Source organism: Lolium perenne, chromosome 5, assembly GCF_019359855.2.
Source record: "Lolium perenne isolate Kyuss_39 chromosome 5, Kyuss_2.0, whole genome shotgun sequence".
In the NCBI taxonomy this organism is placed as follows: Eukaryota; Viridiplantae; Streptophyta; class Magnoliopsida; order Poales; family Poaceae; genus Lolium; species Lolium perenne.
The window spans coordinates 201,883,853-201,905,907 of NC_067248.2; positions in this window are offsets into that span (position 1 = coordinate 201,883,853).

Consider the following 22,055-nt stretch of genomic DNA (forward strand, 5'->3'; position numbering starts at 1 on the left):
GAGGCAACGGAGGAGGATCTACAGTGCAACCCGAAGACCGAGGAGTCAACAATTACTTCAAGAAACAGGACCCTGTCAGAGGAGTCGGATACCACATACATCAAGGAGAAAACCTAGTTTAACCATAGAAGGGAACCAGCTTCCTAAACCTAGCTCCTAAGTAGCTAGAATCTATTCTTAGCCTCTGTAGCTAGTTAAATACTCTACAAATAGAGTTCATGATAAGATTAGACTACGAGTCGTTCTTCTGGAGTTATTTGTAGTTTTACCTCATTGTAAAGTAGGAGGTTGTGATGATCTTATGTAACAGAGTCGGTGTTGTAATTCTATAGACATACCTTGGACCCGCATATGTTTCTGTTGTACCACTCTGAGCGATATAATACTAGTGGAACGGTGTTTCATTGGTGTTATATCAGACTTGCATACTACACCATGCAGTGGTATGCCGGGTCACCACAGTTGGTATCAGAGCAAATGCTTTGACCTTAGGATTAAAACCCTTTAAATGAGACCTATAGGATTGGTAGTGTCTATAGGAAGTTGTTTTAGTCAACCAAAATACTACATATGACTTGAGATGGATATTCACTTGAGAATAATCCTGACACACTTGAGTCAACCTTTCCTACCTATCTTTCCTAAGTAAAGTTAGTTAGCTAATCCCAAACATGTAGGACACCATTAAGTCCTTAGAACAATAGATGAGTAGATCACAGTTGGTATACAATACATGGTAGTCCAAAGAGAGGATACAACCATAAGAAAGCTATCCTATTGGAAGATGTGTACCAACACATGTTATGGTTAAGTAAGAAATATCCAGACTTGAAATAGGAGTGATATCAAGTAATAAAGATAAGTAAAGTAGGAAGATAGCATACTAGAATAGGTATACCAAGACAAGTAATAGGAAGGTAAAATTCACCCAACTTGTGAAAACAACTAATAGCATGTGATAAATATAATTTATATGAGGTAGTGTAGACCATGATGAGTTAATCATGGGAGGTAAGAATAAAATTTGTCTACTTACATGGTAGAGTTGCTAATCATATATGATTCACCTGAGAATCGTTATGTGATGGACTAGAACCTTATAATTAATTCAGAGGAGTACAATAAGAAGCCAAGTGCAAAACAATAGTGCAAGATTTGTGTTCCAAAAATATGGGAAGTGTGCCAAGCACATCATGACCATATGCTTATAGTAGAAACACTTGGAAGTATAGGAGCTATATTTCCATAGTTATGTGTTTAGAGTAGCAATGTTAGAACCTAGACATATCATGTGAGATAGTCCTCAATAAAATGAAAGTCAAGTAGTACTTCCAAACAAAATTAGGTTAACCTTAAACCATCCCAAACCACTTTGTTTTAAGTTTATCTCATTGCAATTGTGCAATTTAGGTAAATGTCAAGACAAATAGTAGAATGCCAACTATATGTGCTAAGTATCATGATATAAACCTATCTTATGTGGTGTTATATTCTACACATCAGAGCCTGATGTTTAGAGATGTCTTACTCAAATACTATATTCAGGCTTAAGATGATGTGTAGTATAAGCACAAAGCTGAATCTTCTTGGATTTTATTGGACTTTCATTGTTTGACTAGATCCATACATGAAGTTTGACTTTGATATGCAAATGCATGTTGCAATATCAAGTTCTTACTTAATGCTACAGATCTAGAGGGTAATGGTATTCGTGTGAGGAAGCGACGAATTCTGGAAGATTCCAAAGACAAGATGAAGGTTCATCGGAGAAATGAAGTAAAGTTGTGGGAAGTAACCACAATACTCTGAAAGAAGTACCAATCAAAACTCATGCTTGCCTCAACAGAGGAGTACTTTAGTACGGAAGAATAATGAAGGTAAGAAATATGGTGATTATGGTGAAGCTGAAGCAGATCCATAGTCAACATAGAAGAGGGAATGCATGGGAAATCACTTATGATACTATATTCATAGTGTCAGCTAGTGGTTTTCTTGCAAAATAAACCCTGAATGAAGGAAGGTGAAATACGAAATCATAGCAGACATAAGAAGACCATAGTCGGTATCAGAAGACCACAATTGGTTTAATATCAATACTGCGAGATAAAGTAGAAGATGTCTCGTCCAGTTGATCAGAATTTATAATAGAATCCATTTTTAGATATCAAATAGCCACAGTTGGTATAATAACCACAGCTGGTATCAGTTGGTAATATAAATAGTCCACAATTTAATTATTTGTAACAAAAGTTTGTGAACAAATAAAAATCTTGACAGCCAAATAGCTAGATCTATAAACATTTAGTCGAAGGATTCACATGGGATGTCCACAATTGAGTGGATACACCACAAACATTCTTCGCGAGACCCTAGAAGAAGTAAAACCCATAAGTTAGAACCAGACCAATAATCCAACCATAAGTCCAATAGTTGGAAGAAAAGGAGTTAAAGACCATAAGAACACTCTAAGGGGTAGAGTAAAGATTGAGTTGGATATACAATTACTCAATACTTTAAGATAGATGAAGAAGGTCTGAACTGAGAGGAAGTTCAATCTTATTTTCATAAGATTGTTGAACACTACTTTCAGAAGGATGTCAGACCAGAAGCCGAGGTTTATACCTCGAGGAAGTAAGAAGTGGACTATCACTTAAGAAAATGAGTAATATTTACTTAGAAGTACGAAAGCTCAAGTAAGTCAAGCATAAAGAAGTTGGATGAAGAAAATACCATAGACCAAATATAGCTAAAGAAGGCCAAAGACTGAAGTAGATTGACCATACCAAAACTAAAGTTTATTTGAAAGATTCCTTTCATGGAACCTAAATAACCCAAAATAGTTATAGGTATCAACTATAAACCATGATTGGATGGACTAAATTAGTCTAATCCATTCTTAGGAATAAACCATCACGACCATTTCCATGGCAAGTACCTTACTAAGTCCCAATATTGAAGTTTTGGTAGTAAGGGAAAAACAAGGACCTATTTTATCAAATAGGAGAATGTTATCCAATTAGTCCTCAATAAAGACTGCCAGGACAAGAAGAAGTCCCAATCATTGAATCTTCAAGGAGATAGAAAACAAGATTATAATAGTTTGAAAACATCAATGAATCAAAGTAAGAGCCATGGTTCAGAGACAAGTATTAATAGATTCCAGAGAAAAATCATAGAACTGGAGTAAGAACTAATGTTCAGAGACAAACCCTAATGGATTCCAGGAAGAATCTGGACAAGGGATATATTCAATTATATCCAGTGAGATCATCAAGGAGTTGAGAAAAGATGTAGTCTGCACAAGACAGATCCACACTCCGAAATGTGAGAGATATCAAACTTCGAGGACGAAGTTTAGTTTAAGGGGTAGAGACTGTAATATCCCAGGTATTGGGGTTACAAAAATAGAGGAAACAGATGTGTGCATTGCATTCATGCATAGAAAATCTGGGGAATTTTCGCGCTTTAAAGTAAAACAGTCACAGTAACTGAAGTTTCACTTGACCTTGGTGGAATTGAAGTAGCTCATCAAGTCAAGCGCTATAAACCTCAATGTGATATTGGTAAAACCTTGTTTTGGGTAGAGATGATTTGATCTAAGGGGTTAGATCAAATGGAATTAAAACTAACACAACAACACTTTACTCAATGATCAATTACTTGATCCTATAAAATATCATAATATGATATTCCTTGCCATAACATATGAACATCCATTTAATTGGAAACCAAGTAATAATAATTGGAGAAACTATTCTTCACTTATCTTTTCCATGTCTTAAACAAATCCATGATCTTACCATGAATCTCATGGTATTCATAATATTTCATTCTTGGAAACATAACAAGGAGATCAACTCTAGAAATATATGTTCTTCTCTATTCCAAATAATTAAGTATCAAACCTAGAGAGGTGAGCGTTCTATTATAATTATTAGAGAAGCAATAACAAACCTTGAGCTAAACCTTGGATATACATCCAAGTATTCAAATCATCATCTTTAAGAGGAACCCTAGGATATTATTCAAGACATTCCTAGAGAGAGAAACCATTTATGTTAAACATAGATATTGAAGATCACATCAATCCCTATGGAGCCTAACCTTAAGTTAGTATTAAAGTCCTTTCTAAAACGAGAGAGACCAATCATACAAAACATAGCTTTATCTATTTAAGAATAAAGTACAACAATTGAACTAAAGTATTAGGAGTTAAACCATTTCATTTGGGAGTGGTGAGATAGCCAATACCAAATGAAGTAATATCAAATCCATGAATTGATAAAGTAAAGTAGTAACTCATCTAACTAAGCATCTAGGTGGAGACTTAACCCTTTACTATCTAATGAGATCTAGTGAGTACACCATAAACCTTAGGATAAACCATAGCCATATCTATCCAAGAAAGTAAAATAGAAGTGCTATACCTTAATTGATCAAGACAATGCTTGATCATGGAAGTGAGAACCCCATTTAATGAGAGATACCTTAGGAAGCCAAACCTTGATCATTATAAATTGGGTGATGATCATAAACCCTAAGAATTTGAAATAAAGATATTAAGAACAAGTAGATCATATATAATATATGATCATGCTTTGGAGATATGTGAGGATAAGTGAAATCCTACTGGTATAAGTAGATCCCATTTCCACATTAAATTATAGGGAGATCACCAGTAAGAAACTCTAGACTTATATCCCAACCTTAACTTGTGAACCACTTGGTGATCACAATTAGAATCCTACCATATCTATATTTCATAAATTAATGAACCTAAGAAAACCTTAGAGTTAAACTCTATATTTTATATGGTGAGAAACCAATCACCCATAAAACCAAAGTTAACTATAAAAAGAACCATAACCACTTAAGTTACTTCAACAATAGATTAAGGATAAAAATAATAGAAGTCTATTAGTAAAAGATAACACCAATTCTCAGATCCTTAGTAACTAGAGGAGCACATGGAATACTAAGCAAGTAACCATCTTATCATGGTTAGGGGAGATTAACCCTAGCACATGCAATATGGTGTCATTTTATCTCTATAACCTAGAATTATAACTCAACCCTAGTTTGAGTATCACTTGGGTGATCACAAATAAAACCATACCATAATTAAGATTCACACCAAGTGCCATTAAGTAACTATAATTAGAACTCCAGAATTGCACTTTAATTAAATCCTATGCTTAATTATGGAGCATAAGATGAACCTAGTCTAAACCCTACAACTTAAACCTATATGGTGGTGATTAACCACCTATCATTATATTTAAGACCAAACTATGATGAGAATCATGTCTACTCCAGGTCATTCAAGGTGTTATTAAATCCAACCCTAGTACCACCTTTGAAAGATGGTTAGAATAAAACCTACAACACCTCAACAAGCAAGTGCTCACATAAAATTATGTGCAAATGACAAATTTCTCAAATAGAAACCAAGCAGTAATAACAATCTATGAAATACTTTGAGTTCAAGTAGTAACTCTAATCATTCCAAAGTATTTGATTCATAAGAAAAAGGAAAGTAAAATGGGAATATAAACTCATGTTTAATTGCTATATTGAATAAGCCCACATATGTGAGATTTAATCAACTATAAAATACCTTCTTCCAATAAGCAAGTGGTGTAATAACCATTGCACTAATCCTTGTATTAATTCAAATAAGAAATACCTACAAAATAGAAAAGCATCCAGAATTTAATTAAAAACAGAATTCAAAAAACAGAAAATAAGAAGAAAAAGAAAACAGAGAAAAGAAATGGAGTGGAAGCTTACCTGGACTTACCAGACGCAGCAGCCCAGCAACCTAGCCCACCAGAAGCCCAACCGCAGCCTAGTCCACCGTACAAACCCAACCCACGTACCCGTTCGAAATAAAAACAGAAGCCAACCAGCTTCGTCTTCCTCTCCATGGTCGACACGCCGGCGTGGAAGCATCGCCACCTCCTCGTCGAGGATATGGATGCCCCGGACACCAGCGACCAGCCAGAAGTGCATACAAGTCTCGCTGCGTCCGTGCCTTTCTCAAACGCGCCAAGATACGTGCTGAGACACGCTCGCCGTCATCACCGCATCCCGGCCGTCTCCGACGACGTGCCAGAGCCTCAGAGCATGCCGCGGGCTATAAAACCACCTGGACGAGCGCCGCGGAGTGCTTGATCTTCGACACCTCACCACAACCTCTCTCAGACCCTCAATCTCTCTCAATCCTCTCCACATACCGGGGTCGCTGATGGAGAATTCCCCAGCTAGCCGACATTGTAGACCACCCGAAGGACAATGGTTTGGCTCTGGAGCTTCACCACGAGGAGTAGATCATCCCAGTACAAGGAATCAAGCCGAAGCATCCTCTATCGAGCCAATTTGGGGATTCCCTTGCGCCGGTGATCGCCGGTATTGGCGAAACTAGGCTCGAATTCGACTCCAATCTTCACCGGCAACTACACCATCAGCCTCAGGGTAAGAATACGCATCCAGGGCTCCCTTATTTGCATCGTTTAGCATACAGTAGGCCAATTTTGAGACCTCGCCGGATTTGCTCCGTCGCGGGTTGGTTCTCCGGCGATGCTCCGGTGCCCCACTCGAGAAACCAACCCCACCAGGGAACCCAGTGTGTCAAGGGGAGTGCATAGATGTTCGTCTCGAGTCCGGGGGTGCCGTAAATCGGCGGCGCCGTCGTCTGCGGACTCGCCGGCGGCGTGTTGACCGGCGAGGTGATGTGGCAGTGGGGTCCAAACACTGGTTTGACCCAGTCAACTGCCAACGAGGCAGCTGACTCAGCCTGACCCCACCTGTCCGTGACTGAGGGTAGGATTAGGGCGGTAGCTTTAGTTATTCTTGTTTATTTTCAATTTCAATTTTTACTGAAACTTTAAATAAATCTAGAAAATTCATATTAACTCAGAAAAATACAAATGAGTTATCAAAATTCTTAGAAAATAAAAATCTATCCAATAAAAATATAATATGAAATTTTTATTTTTAATAAAAATTCAATTATTTAATACTTGCTATTTAAGCCTTATTTATTAATTCTAAATGCAACTAAAATTCAATAATTAGGAAAACTTTCCAAATTAAATAAAAACCAGTAAATAAATAAAGAAAACATTAAAACTAATTTTCTTTATTTATTAATTTGGCAAATCCTTATTAGCAGGATTTAAATCCTAATTAATAATTACCCTAATTATTATTTGTTTAAAAATTAATAAAATGCCAAAATCCAATATTATTTTTATTTCAAAGGTATTAATAACTTCAACTTTAGAAATGAAGTTATTAATCATAGAACTATATGGTAAATAGCAAAACCTAAATTCCATAATGAATGGCATTACAACCTTATCATTCCATGTGGTTCCTAAAAACCTACTCCAAATAGGAACCCTAGCTCCACTACTTCATATGAACTCCAAATTATTTCCAAAACTAAACTCCAAGCTAGCATGAGATCAGGTTACTTCAATAGTAATAATAAAACCATATAGGACCTAGGTACTAGTCATTACCACATAAAATTTAGAAGACCTATCACTAATAAGATGGATATCCCATGTGTTCATTTTATCAAACCTAGATGATCAAATAAGAAAACCTAACTCTAAACCTTAGTTCCTATCCTCAAAATGATCAACCTTACTTATACCTATACACCATCACACCATTGTGATGAACCCTAATAGCAACTATACTTGCTATTTTGTATCACATACCCTGTTCCACTAAACCCTACTAGTATTAGATAATTATAAATCATCCTATTTAGGAACCGACCATTCTCTACTTAGAGATCCAATAACTAAAACAAGACAACCTCAACCGTAATTGTTATACTTCTTATTATTTAAGAAGTATGTTCTTCAAAAGTTATTCTTTTGAAGTAAATAGGAGTAGTCATCAACCTTGCCTAACAGGACCTATCAACCCTAGCTATCTATTACCACTAAGATATATCACCATGATAGCAACCATTATTTGCTTAAGATACTTATGCTTCACTAAAACCATACCAGCCCTAGTTATTAATGAATCCAACTTTGTTGAGATCCATCTAAACCTTACCCCAGAAACCAAATAGAAATATAGTAAACCCTAGAACCCCACAACCCTAATTATCATACTTGTTCTTTATTAAAGAACATGTTCTTCAAAAGTTATTCTTTTGAAATATATGATAATTAATCATTAACCATGCCATGTAGTGTTAAAACCAACCACTATTCATTACATGTTCGGATTATACCAAATGTTATTGTTGTGTGCTATTAATGCTATTATTATGATATATTGCAGCACATGTTTAGGATACCAAGTAATCACACCTGAATAAGAACCTTGTTTATGAATCACTCTAAAAGTGCAAAACACCCTAAACAAATCATTTCAATTCATTAATCCTAAATCATCGGGGTTAGGTCACGTTTAGAACGATTGCATCTCATACTTATGCATTATTGCATCCTTGGCAATCTTTTAAACATCGTCCTTACCGGACGATGATGCTATTTCAGAATTTGGATTTATTGCGTATCGAAGACCTTGCCTGCATAATCTTGCAGTCAAGAAAGGCAAGTTCATCACTTGCTCATGTCATTTGTGTATTTCTATCAAATTACTTGCAAAGTATTATGGTTATCACTATTGCATAAAAATCAAAACCACTACTTTCATAACTATGAATATGACTATGTGGTGGGCAATGGAACCATGGATTGTGTTGATATGGTGGAGGTTCCATTGCACGGGTTTATATCCATCTAGGATTAAACAACAAATGTCGCCAGTGATTCTTGTGCCGTAATACCCGTGTTAACCATAAGATCCGGAGTGGGACGGAGTAGTCAAAAGTGTTTCCACCTCTCGTCCATCAACGGATGCGCTTTACCGTAGTACACTTGTGATCCAAGGGGGCAAGCTGGTGAGGCTGGGGAGTCCTAAGTCCCCACGGCATAGTCCGTAGTACACTTGTCGCCCGAAGGAGCAAGATGGTGAGGCTGGGGAGTCCTAAGTCCCCACGGTATTGCGGTCTAGGATGGGTTGCAGCTACCGGCGTAGGAGTGTATGGTAGAGCCCAAGATCATTGTCGTGGTCGGGGTCCACCTTGAAATCTACAGGAATAATGGGACCGACGTGGACCCAGGGTCGGGGCATGCAACAAAGGGTGGGTGTTCGAGGTAGCGGAGGAACATGATTGGCTAGACCTTATACCGGGCCTCACACCATAGGAAGTGTGGACGGGAAGATCACCCGGTTGGCACCAAGGTTAAGATCTCTTATGGGTAAAGCAACACACCTCTGCAGAGTGTAAAGAATCGTGACTCCGTCACTCCCTGTTCCGGGATATGGAACTGCGAACGCGGCCGGAAAGGAGCTCCATGAAGTTCTAGTAAACTGGTGAAGGCTGACGGACATAGTTCTTCTGAATAAAAGCAACCTTTTGAAGAAATGGTTATGAAAACTTGCATTGGTATTAGACTTTCTGGTCTAATGCTGTAGCTAGTGCATTAAACACCTCTTTCCTATAATGAACTTGTTGAGTACGCTCGTACTCATCCCACTCTTAAATCCCCTGCTTAGATATGGAGGCAACGGAGGAGGATCTACAGTGCAACCCGAAGACCGAGGAGTCAACAATTACTTCAAGAAACAGGACCCTGTCAGAGGAGTCGGATACCACATACATCAAGGAGAAAACCTAGTTTAACCATAGAAGGGAACCAGCTTCCTAAACCTAGCTCCTAAGTAGCTAGAATCTATTCTTAGCCTCTGTAGCTAGTTAAATACTCTACAAATAGAGTTCGTGATAAGATTAGACTACGAGTCGTTCTTCTGGAGTTATTTGTAGTTTTACCTCATTGTAAAGTAGGAGGTTGTGATGATCTTATGTAACAGAGTCGGTGTTGTAATTCTATAGACATACCTTGGACCCGCATATGTTTCTGTTGTACCACTCTGAGCGATATAATACTAGTGGAACGGTGTTTCATTGGTGTTATATCAGACTTGCATACTACACCATGCAGTGGTATGCCGGGTCACCACAATGATACTTATCAAAATTCTTCTTTGGCAATTCATAATGAGAAGCAAAAGCTTTATAAAGATTTGCAGCAACTTGAGAATCAAGACCATATGTAGCACTCATATTACGAAATTTATCAGTATCCATAAAAGCTTCAATGCATTTATAATCATAAATTATACCTGATTCTCTATCCTTGTCGTTCTCCCAACCTTCAGTATTTTCTTGGATCCGATCAAGAAGGTCCCTTTTAAACTCTTCTTTGTTGCGTGTAAATGATCCAGAACAAGAAGTATCCAGCAAAGTCTTGTCTTGAAAAGAAAGTCTTGCATAGAAATTATCAATAATAACATTACCAGGAAGCTCATGAATGGGGCATTTGAGCATTAAAGACTTCCATCTCCCCCAAGCTTGGGCAATACTCTCTCCATCATGAGGCCAAAAATTATATATGCGATTCCGATCCTTATGAATTTCACTTGGAGGATAGAACTTAGAATAAAACCGGGGCACAATATCATTCCATTCAAGAGAATCCCCATTATCCAGTAATTTATACCAATGCGCCGCCTTACCGGACAGCGATAAAGAGAATAGTTTCTTCCTCACTTCATCCATAGCAATACCTGCACATTTGAATAACCGCATAATTCATGCAAAAATAGTAAATGATCACCGGGATGGACAGTTCCATCCCCTTCATAGCGGTTATCCATAACACGTTCAATAATTTTCATAGGTATTTTATATGGTATTACTTCCTCACCTGGCGCCTCATCCACTACCGTTGCAGTAGTAGTAGATTTCCCAAATAAAAATTGAAGAGAAGATCTCTCCATAATGACTTATAGCAGCAGGCAGAAATAAAATCAGCACAAACAGTAAAGGTTTTCCTTACCAATTCCACTTACCAATAGCGCTTCACTCCCAGCAACGGCGCTTTAAAAATAGTCTTGATGACCCACAAGTATAGGGGGTGTATCGTAGTATCTTCGATAAGTAAGAATGTCGATCCCAACGAGGAGCAGAAGGTGTTGACAAGCAGTTTCGATGAAGGATTCACTGTAAATGCTCACAGACAAGTATTCAGGGGGTTTTGATGTAACAGTTGAATAAAGTACGAGTAAGTAAAGTGCGAGAGTAACAATTGCAGCGAGTGGCCCAATCCTTTTTAGCACAAAGGACAAGCCGGTTTGTTTACTTATAATGACCAAACGTTCTCGAGGACACACGGGGTTTTAGTCTAGTGCTTTCGCTACATACGGCTAAATAATCTTCATTGTTATGATAAGTGTTGTGTGGGTGAACCTATGCTAATGTACCGCCCTTCCTAGGACTAATACATACTTGTGATTATACCCCTTGCAAGCATCCGCAACTACAAGAAAGTAATTAAGAATAAATCTAACCACAGCCTTAAACTCGAGATCCTGCGCGATCCCTCCTGCATCGATATACCAACGGGGGTTTAGGTTTCTGTCACTCCGGCAACCCCGCAATTAGCAAACGAATACAAGATGCATTCCCCTAGGCCCATAAATGGTGAAGTGTCATGTAGTCGACGTTCACATGACACCACTAGAAGAATAACACCACAACTTAAATATCACACCATTGAATATTACTCATCCATAGTTCACTACTAACATTTAGACTTCACCCATGTCCTCAAGAACTAAACGAACTACTCACGAGACATCATATGGAACATGATCAGAGGTGATATGATGATGAATAACAATCTGAACATAAACTTGGTTCAATGGTTTCACTCAATAGCATCAACAACAAGTAGAGATCGATACCGGGAGAGTTTCCCCTATCAAACAATCAAGATCAAACCCAAATTGCTACGGCGATGATGGTGTCCAGCGGTGGAGACGGCGGTGATGATGGTGGAGATGATGATGATGGTGATGGAGATGATGTCCAGCTCGATGACGGTGACGATGGCGTCGATTTCCCCCTCCCGGAGGGAATTTCCCCGGCGGATTCCTGCCCGCCGGAGAGCTCTTTTCTCTCTGGTGTTCTCCGCCCCGCAGAGGCGGCTGTAACTCTTCGCGAGGTACCCTCTGTGGCTTAGGTTTTCGGGACGAAGGATTTCGCGAAGAAAAGGAGGCGAAAGGGGTTGTGGGCCCCCCAGACCACATGGCGGCGCGGCCAGGGCATGGGCCGTGCCGCCCTAGGGTGTGGGCCCGCCCTGGGTCCTCCTGGCTCCTCCTTCTGGCTTCCTTCGTCATCTTGAAAAATAGGATTTTTGGTATAATTTCCTTCCACAGTTGATCTTCCGAAATATTGCGTTCTGACGGTGCTTTTTCCCGCAGAATCCTGGCTCCGGTGCTTGATCCTCCAATAGTGATGAAACATGCAAAATAGATGAAATAACATAAGTATTGTGTCCCAATATGAAATATATCAATGAATAACAGCAAATTATGATATAAAATAGTGATGCAAATTGGACGTATCACCCGCTCGGCCGGCCTCCGACGCCCTCCTTCGGACTACTTATCGGCCTCGACCTAAAAACGCACAGAGAGAAGTCGAAGTCGCCAGAAACCCTCCAGAACGCCGCCACATCGCGAAACTCCGTCTCGGGAGCCAGAAGTCTCCGTTCTGGCACTCCGCCGGGACGGGGAATTGGAGGAGATCATCGCCATCATCACCGCCAACGCCTCTACATCAACCAGCCATGTTTCCCCCATCCATGTGTGAGTAATTCCCCCGCTGTAGGCCGAAGGGGATGGTAGGGATTGGATGAGATTGGTCATGTAATAGCATAAGATTATTAGGGCATAGTGCCTAGTGTCCGTAATTGGTACTTTGATGATATTGCTGCAACTTGCTATGCTTAATGCTTGTCACTAGGGCCCGAGTGCCATGATCTCAGATCTGAACATGTTATTGTTTCATCATGATATTCATTGTTTTATGATCTTACCTGCAAGTTGTATACACATGTCGCTGTCCGGAACCAATGGCCCCGAAGTGACAAGAATCGGGACAACCGGAGGGGATGGTAGTGATGTGAGGATCACATGTGTTCACGGAGTGTTAATGCTTTGCTCCGGTACTCTATTAAAAGGAGTACCTTAATATCCAGTAGTTTCCCTTGAGGCCCGGCTACCACCGGCTGGTAGGACAAAAGATGTTGTGCAAGTTTCTCATTGCGAGCACGTACGACTATAATTGGAACACATGCCTATTGATTGCTTTGTACTTGGACACCGTTTTATTATTATCTGCAAATGCCCTGCTATGATTGTTACATGAGTTTCTCTCATCCATGCAACGCCCGTTCATCCGTCCCCGTGCCTACAGTATTTTAATCCTGCTGTTTACTAAAATCACTACTGCTGTCTTTGTTACTCTGCTGCTGTTATTTCACTACTGCTACTGCTATAAAACTGTTACTACTGATAAACTCTTGCGAGCTAGTCTGTTTCCAGGTGCAGCTGAATTGACAACTCCGCTGTTAAGGCTTTCAAGTATTCTTTGTCTCCCCTTGTGTCGAATCAATAAATTGGGTTTTACTTCCCTCGAAGACTGTTGCGATCCCCTATACTTGTGGGTCATCAGATGGTTCTGTACAAAATAAAAATAAAACAGGGGAAGATATCACAAAAGGAGTTACAATAAAGATAGCAAAGCAATAACAAGACAATCGACAAAGATTACCTTGGGAAGTGGATTGGCGGCGCTAAATGGTTTTACACGACAAGAAGAAGGGACAGGATCTTTTTTTGCTGAGAGGCGAGATTTTTCGGACAAGTTTTTCCAAGTCCTTGACCTCCAAATCCACCGACAGCCGATCTGCGTCCTTCTCGCCAGCATATTTCCAGAGAGGATATTTGCGAGCCTGAAGTGGCTGCACTCTAGTCCTAAGAAAGTATGCAGTGATTTGGATACCCGATAGCTCTTTGCCGCGAGTATTTTGCAACTCGTGGATGCGAGCCATCAAGGTTTCTGTCGACGCCTTTTCTTCTTCGGTAGCCTCTGCGTCCCAGGAGCGGCGGCGAAAGATTTTCTCGGCGCCATCAAAAGGAGGGATGTTGTCCTCAGCACATCCATGGTTCTCCTCCTGAATGTACAACCACTTCTTGCGCCATCCTTGAACTGAGTCAGGGAGTTTGACGTCGAAGTAGTCGACAGTGGGCTGAACAGAAATTACAACGCCGCCTATATTATAGGCGACATTGGGAGAGCCATTACGACGACAGAAGAAAATGCGCTTCCATAGGGCCCAGTTAGGCTGGACGCCAAGGAAGGCCTCGCAAAGGGTGATGAAAATGGAGATATGAAGAATCGAGTTTGGCGTGAGGTGGTGGAGTTGCAGACCGTAGATAAAAAACAGTCCGCGGAGAAAAGGATGAATGGGGGCGGAAAGACCGTGGATGAGGTGGTCGACAAAACTTACCCGGTACCCCATTGGAGGGGTTGGGTAGCTCTCCTCACTGGGGAAGCACAGTGCCTTGGGTTTCTTGCTGATCCCCAGCTTCTTCAGCATGTTGATGTCCTGGGTGGAAATCTTCAATCTTTCCCACTCCGCCGTCCCCAGATCCACGGCGGCCATGGAGGATTCCGGCGTGCTGTGCCTCGTCAATCGACGCGGTGGCATCAACAATGGCGCAAGGTTTGCAGCTTGGAGACGAGGAGCTTAGGTGGCTGTGGGTCGCAGGAGGAGGTTTGCAGAGGAGAGCAGGAGGACGGCGTGAGCGGAAGTGCTCGAGGAGGAAGAAGAAGATCTTATATAGGGGTGCGGTGAACCGGCGGACCGTTGGATAAGGAAAATGTGTGGCAGATGATAGCCACGTGGCAACAAGGGTAAAAAAGTAATTCAACGTTGGGGAAGTTACGGTACGTGCGCCAGAAAAAGCGGAGGACGTGTGTCCCCCACTTGCACGACGTGTCAAGATAGTGGATCAATTGGGCCCGCATGGCAGCGGGAGAAGACTTGTCGCAAATTTTTGACTAGTAATCGTGGCTATCGTCAGCAATAACGTCACCTTGGCAGAAGAAAAAATTCGACTCAACAGCTTCATATAAGGCGACATGGAAAAATAATGCTGAGCCTTTGATCAAATACAAGTTTTTGATCAAATGCTCGGGGACTACTTTGGAAAAAAGAAAAAAGATCCGGAAAGATAAAATAGAAATGGCGTGAGCCTGTGATCAAATACAAAATATTTGCTCATAGCCTCGGGGGCTACTCCCATCGGGAGCGCTGTTCGCGCACCCGAGGAATTATAAAACTTCGGGAGATAAAAAGAAAATATAGCGGCATAAGGCGTAGAGCCTACAACCAAGTACAAGTCCTTGGCTGTAGCCTCGGGGGCTACTCCCATCGGGAACGCTGCTCGCGTGCCCGATGAAATCATAAAAAAAAAGAAGACGAGAAAAGAATGAAAGAGCAAAAAGAAAGATAGCAGAGCAAAAGAGTATATTTCGAGTTATAAATAACTCTGCATATACTCCCATCGGGAGAGCAATATAAGTCATCTTTGACTCGATAAAATGTGCCATTCCAACAGCCGAAAAAGCACTCGACAATATATTCTCAGAACGCCAAAGTTGCGATCAATTTCTGAATGCCGCAGATTTGCGAAGGTAAGACCCCAGATCCGTTCTGCTGGGCGTGGCATCGCCGAAGACTGCGCTCTGCTACTTTTATCCGTATCAACAGATACGAAGAAAAATCCTAACGGACGCGTTAGGTACCCGATAAATTTTACTGGGAGTCGACAGAATGGTAAGACCTTAAGCGGCACCTGTCGAAGTTTTCACCAGTATCCCGAGGTCATGTCCAGGGACGTGATCTTGAAGTAGGTTTTTGCGGATTGCCACTAGAGCAGTTAACTAGTACCTGATCCGTCAGATGAACTAGCCCCAACTACCATTATCCCTGTACAATATAGAAGTTTATGAGAAGAAATATAGAAAAGTTGAAGTTGTCGAATAAAAATAAACAGTGGAGATTTTCCTTAACTCTGCGATTCAAGCAAAATCTCGGGGGCTACTAACATAGGCATCCCAAATGGGCCTGCCGAAGATAGTACCCGGGGTTTACTGAAGGCCCATTACCCGAAGAATAAGAAGATTCGGAAGCCCAAGATATTATTAAGGAAAGCTAGAGTTGTAATAGAAAGTCTTATTTGTAATCTTGCGGGATGAGTTAGAAACCTTCCCGGACTCTGTAACTTGTACGGCACGAATCACTCGGCTCCGCCTCCTATATAAGGGGGAGTCGAGGGATGCAGAAATCATCGAATCATTGTTTACAAACCTTAGTTTCATAATCGTCGAGTACTTTTCGGCTGAAACCTTCGAGATCTACTTGCCCTCTACTTCCAACTAAACCCTAGTCTACAATCCGTAGGCATTGACAAGTTAATACCTTGTCAGGGATGCCCCGGTGGTTCACCCCTGCATATTTCAGGAAGACTCAAGCGTCTAAGCTTGGGGATGCCCAAGGCATCCCCTTCTTCATCGACAACATTATCAGGTTCCTCTAGTGAAACTATATTTTTATTCCATCACATCTTATGTACTTTGCTTGGAGCGTCTGTTTGTTTTTGTTTTTGTTTTGTTTGAATAAAATGGATCCTAGCATTCATTGTGTGGGAGAGAGACACGCTCCGCTGTTGCATATGGACAAATATGTCCTTAGGCTTTACTCATAGTGTTCATGGCGAAGGTTGAAACTGCTTCGTTAAATTGTTATATGGTTGGAAACGGGAAATGCTACATGTAGTAATTGGTAGAATGTCTTGAATAATTTGATACTTGGCAATTGTTGTGCTTATGTTTAAGCTCTTGCATCATATACTTTGCACCTGTTAATGAAGAAATACATAGAGCTTGCTAAAATTTGGCTTGCATGATTGGTCTCTCAAGAGTCTAGATATTTTCTAGTAAGGGTCGAACAACGAGGAAGACGGTGTAGAGTCGTATAATGCTTACAATATGTCTTTTATGTGAGTTTTGCTGTACCGCTTCATACTTGTGTTTGTTTCAAATAGCCTTGGTAGCCTAAGCCTTGTATCGAGAGGGAATACTTCTCATGCATCCAAAATCCTTGAGCCAAACACTATGCCACTTGTGTCCACCATACCTACCTACTACATGGTATTTCTCCGCCATTCCAAAGTAAATTGCTTGAGTGCTACTGATGTCTACGGGAGCTTGATACGTCTCCGACGTATCGATAATTTCTTATGTTCCATGCCACATTATTGATGTTATCTACATGTTTTATGCACACTTTATGTCATATTCGTGCATTTTCTGGAACTAACCTATTAACAAGATGCCGAAGTGCCAGTTGCTGTTTTCTGCTGTTTTTGGTTTCAGAAATCCTAGTAACGAAATATTCTCGGAATCGGACGAAATCAACGCCCAAGTTCCTATTTTCACCGGAAGCATCCAGAACACCCGGGAAGGACCAGAGGGAAGCCCTGGGGGCCCCACACCACACCCCGGCGCGGCCAGGGGGGGCCCTATAGTGTGGGCCCCCCAGAAGCCCTCCTGCGCCGCCTCTTCGCCTATTTAAAGCCTCCGTCGCGAAAACCCTATCACGTTCGACGAAATCCACAGAAACCTTCCAGAGCCGCCGCCATCGCGAGGCCAAGATCTGGGGGACAGGAGTCTCTGTTCCGGCACGCCGCCGGAACGGGGAAGTGCCCCCGGAAGGCTTCTCCATCGACACCGCTGCCATCTCCACCGCCATCTTCATCACCGCTGCTGCTCCCATGAGGAGGGAGTAGTTCTCCATCGAGGCTCGGGGCTGTGCCGGTAGCTATGTGGTTCATCTCTCTCCTATGTACTTCAATACAATAATCTCATGAGCTGCTTTACATGATTGAGATTCATATGATGATGCTTGTAATCTAGATGTCATTATGCTAGTCAAGTGAGTTTTACTTATGTGATCTCCGGAGACTCCTTGTCCCACGTGTGTAAAGGTGACAGTGTGTGCACCGTGTGGGTCTCTTAGGCTATATTTCACAGAATACTTATTCACTGATGAATGGCATAGTGAGGTGCTTATTTATATCTCTTTATGATTGCAATGTATTTGTATCACAATTTATCTATGTGCTACTCTAGCAATGTTATTAAAGTAGTATTATTCCTCCTGCACGATGTAATGGTGACAGTGTGTGCATCCGTGTTAGTACTTGGTTTATGCTATGATTATGATCTCTTGTAGATTATGAAGTTAACTATTGCTATGATAGTATTGATGTGATCTATTCCTCCTACATATGCATGAAGGTGACAGTGTGCATGCTATGTTAGTACTTGGTTTAGTCTTTTGATCTATCTTACACTATAAGGTTACTAAAATATGAACATTAATTGTGGAGCTTGTTAACTCCGGCATTGAGGGTTCGTGTAATCCTACGCAATGTGTTCATCATCCAACAAGAGTGTAGAGTATGCATTTATCTATTCTGTTATGTGATCAATGTTGAGAGTGTCCACTAGTGAAAGTGTAATCCCTAGGCCTTGTTCCTAAATACTGCTATCGCTGCTTGTTTACTGTTTTACTGTGTTACTACTGCTGCGTTACTACTGCTTGTTTACTACACGCCAGCAAGCTATTTTTTGGCACCGTTGCTACTGCTCATACTCATTCATACCACCTGTATTTCACTATCTCTTCGCCGAACTAGTGCACCTATTAGGTGTGTTGGGGACACAAGAGACTTCTTGCTTTGTGGTTGCAGGGTTGCATGAGAGGGATATCTTTGACCTCTTCCTCCCTGAGTTCGATAAACCTTGGGTGATCCACTTAAGGGAAAACTTGCTGCTGTTCTACAAACCTCTGCTCTTGGAGGCCCAACACTGTCTACAGGAAAAGGAGGGGGAAGTAGACATCAAGCTATTTTCTGGCGCCGTTGCCGGGGAGGAAAGGTAAAAGGTACTCACACTCCGGATCTTGGCTACTAAGCTATTTTCGCCGTTGTAAGTACTCGAAGCTATTTCCTTTAGATCCTGCAATTGCATCTTTTTGTTTCTTGTTTACACTAGTTTGGCATAATGGACAAGAATGAGCTTCTTATTCTATTTCCTGATTTAAAACATGGATTGTTTGATGCGAAAATTAAAAAACCTATGGAATCTTATTTGCATGCTGGTAGTAATATTAGTATGAACGCTTTGAACACCATTGTTGATAATGATATAGAAAGTTCTAAGCTTGGGGAAGCTGGTTTTCATGATCTTTTTAGTCCCCCAAGAATTGAGGAGGAAATTTACTTTGATGATACTTTGCCTCCTATTTATGATGATTATAATGATATTGGTCTTTTGGTACCACCTACTATGGAGAGTAAATTTTGTTGTGATTATACTATGCCTCTTACACTTGATGAGAATAATAATGATAGCTACTTTGTTGAATTTGCTCCCACTATTACTAATAAAATTGATTATGCCTATGTGGAGAGTAATAATTTTATGCATGAGACTCATGATAAGAATGCTTTATGTGATGGTTATATTGTTGAGTTTGCTCATGTTGCTACTGAAAGTTATTATGAGAGAGGAAAATATGGTTGTAGAAATTTTCATGTTACTAAAATGCCTCTCTATGTGCTGAAATTTTTGAAGCTATACTTGTTTTATCTTCCTAATCTTGTCACTTTGCTCTTCATGAATTTATTTGTGTACAAGATTCCTCTTCATAGGAAGCATGTTAGACTTAAATGTGTTTTGTATTTGCCTCTTGATGCTCTCTTTTGCTTCAAATACTATTTCTTGCGAGTGCATCATTAAAACTGCTGAGCCCATCTTAATGGCTATAAAGAAAAGAACTTCTTGGGAGATAACCCATGTGTTATTTTGCTACAGTACTTTGTTTTATATTTGTGTCTTGGAAGTTGTTTACTACTGTAGCAACCTATCCTTATCTTAGTTTTGTGTTTTGTTGTGCCAAGTGAAGCCTCTAATCGAAGGTTGATACTAGATTTGGATTTCTGCGCAGAAATAGATTTCTATCTGTCACGAATCTGGGCTGTTTTCTCTGTAGAAAAATTAGAAAAATATGCCAATTTACGTGCGTGTTCCTCAGATATGTACGCAACTTTCATTAGTTTTGAGTTTTCTGATCTGAGCAACGGAAGTATTTACTAAAAATTCGTCTTTACGGACTGTTCTGTTTTGACAGATTCTGCCTTTTATTTCGCATTGCTTCTTTCGCTGTGTTGGGTGGATTTCTTTGTTCCATTACCTTCCAGTAGCTTTGAGCAATGTCCAGAAGTGTTAAGAATGATTGTGTCACCTCTGAACATGTGAGTTTTTGATTATGTACTAACCCCTCTAATGAAGTTTATGAGAAGTTTGGTGTGAAGGAAGTTTTCAAGGGTCAAGAGAGGAGGATGATATACTATGATCAAGAAGAGTGAAAGCTCTAAGCTTGGGGATGCCCCGGTGGTTCACCCCTACATATATCAAGAAGACTCAAGCATCTAAGCTTGGGGATGCCCAAGGCATCCCCTTCTTCATCGACAAAATTATCAGGTTCCTCCCCTGAAACTATATTTTTATTCCATCACATCTTATGTGCTTTTCTTGGAGCGTCTGTATGCTTTTATTTTTGTTTGTGTTTGAATAAATTGGATTACATCATGCTTGTGTGGGAGAGAGACACGCTCCGCTGTTGCATATGAACACATGCGTTCTTAGCTTTTAGTATTCATGGCGAAGTTTCTTCTTCGTTAAATTGTTATATGGTTGGAATTGGAAAATAATACATGTAGTAATTGCTATAATGTCTTGGGTAATGTGATACTTGGCAATTGTTGTGCTCATGTTTAAGCTCTTGCATCATATACTTTGCACCCATTAATGAAGAAATACATAGAGCATGCTAAAATTTGGTTTGCATATTTGGTCTCTCTAAGGTCTAGATAATTTCTAGTATTGAGTTTGAACAACAAGGAAGACGGTGTAGAGTCTTATAATGTTTTCAATATGTCTTTTATGTGAGTTTTGCTGCACCGGTTCATCCTTGTGTTTGTTTCAAATAGCCTTGCTAGCCTAAACCTTGTATCGAGAGGGAATACTTCTCATGCATCCAAAATACTTGAGCCAACCACTATGCCATTTGTGTCCACCATACCTACCTACTACATGGTATTTCTCCGCCATTCTAAAGTAAATTGCTTGAGTGCTACCTTTAAACAATTCAAAATTTATCACCTCTGATTTGTGTCAATGTTTTATAGCTCATGAGGAAGTATGTGGTGTTTATCTTTCAATCTTGTTGGGCAACTTTCACCAATGGACTAGTGGCTTCATCCGCTTATCCAATAATTTTGCAAAAAGAGCTGGCAATGGGATTCCCAGTCCCAAATTAATTAATAAAAATAGACACTCCTCCATGGTATGTGATTGATGGACGGCACCCGAAGGATTCGGTTAGCCATGGCTTGAGAAAGCAAAGGTGGGGAGGAGTGTCATCATAATAAAACTAAAATAAAAAGGCACTCCTTCATGGTATGAGATTGTTGGCAGGCACCCGAGGATTCGGTTAGCCATGGTTTGTGAAAGAAAGGTTGGAAGGAGTGCCACCCAAAAATAAAAATAATTCATGGGAGCCGCTCTTTGAAGGTTTGTCTGGCAAGGGGGTTAGAGTGCCCATTACCATTCGTTGACAACAACATACACCTCTCAAAACTTTATTTTTATGCTCTCTATATGTTTTCAAAACCAAAGCTCTAGCACAAATATAGCAATCGATGCTTTTCCTCTATGGAGGACCATTCTTTTACTTTCAATGTTGAGTCAGTTCACCTATTTCTCTCCACCTCAAGAAGCAAACACTTGTGTGAACTGTGCATTGATTCCTACATATTTGCTTATTGCACTTGTTATATTACTCTATGTTGACAATATCCATGAGATATACATGTTACAAGTTGAAAGCAACCGCTGAAACTTAATCTTCTTTTGTGTTGCTTCAATGCTTTTACTATGAATTATTGCTTTATGAGTTAACTCTTATGCAAGA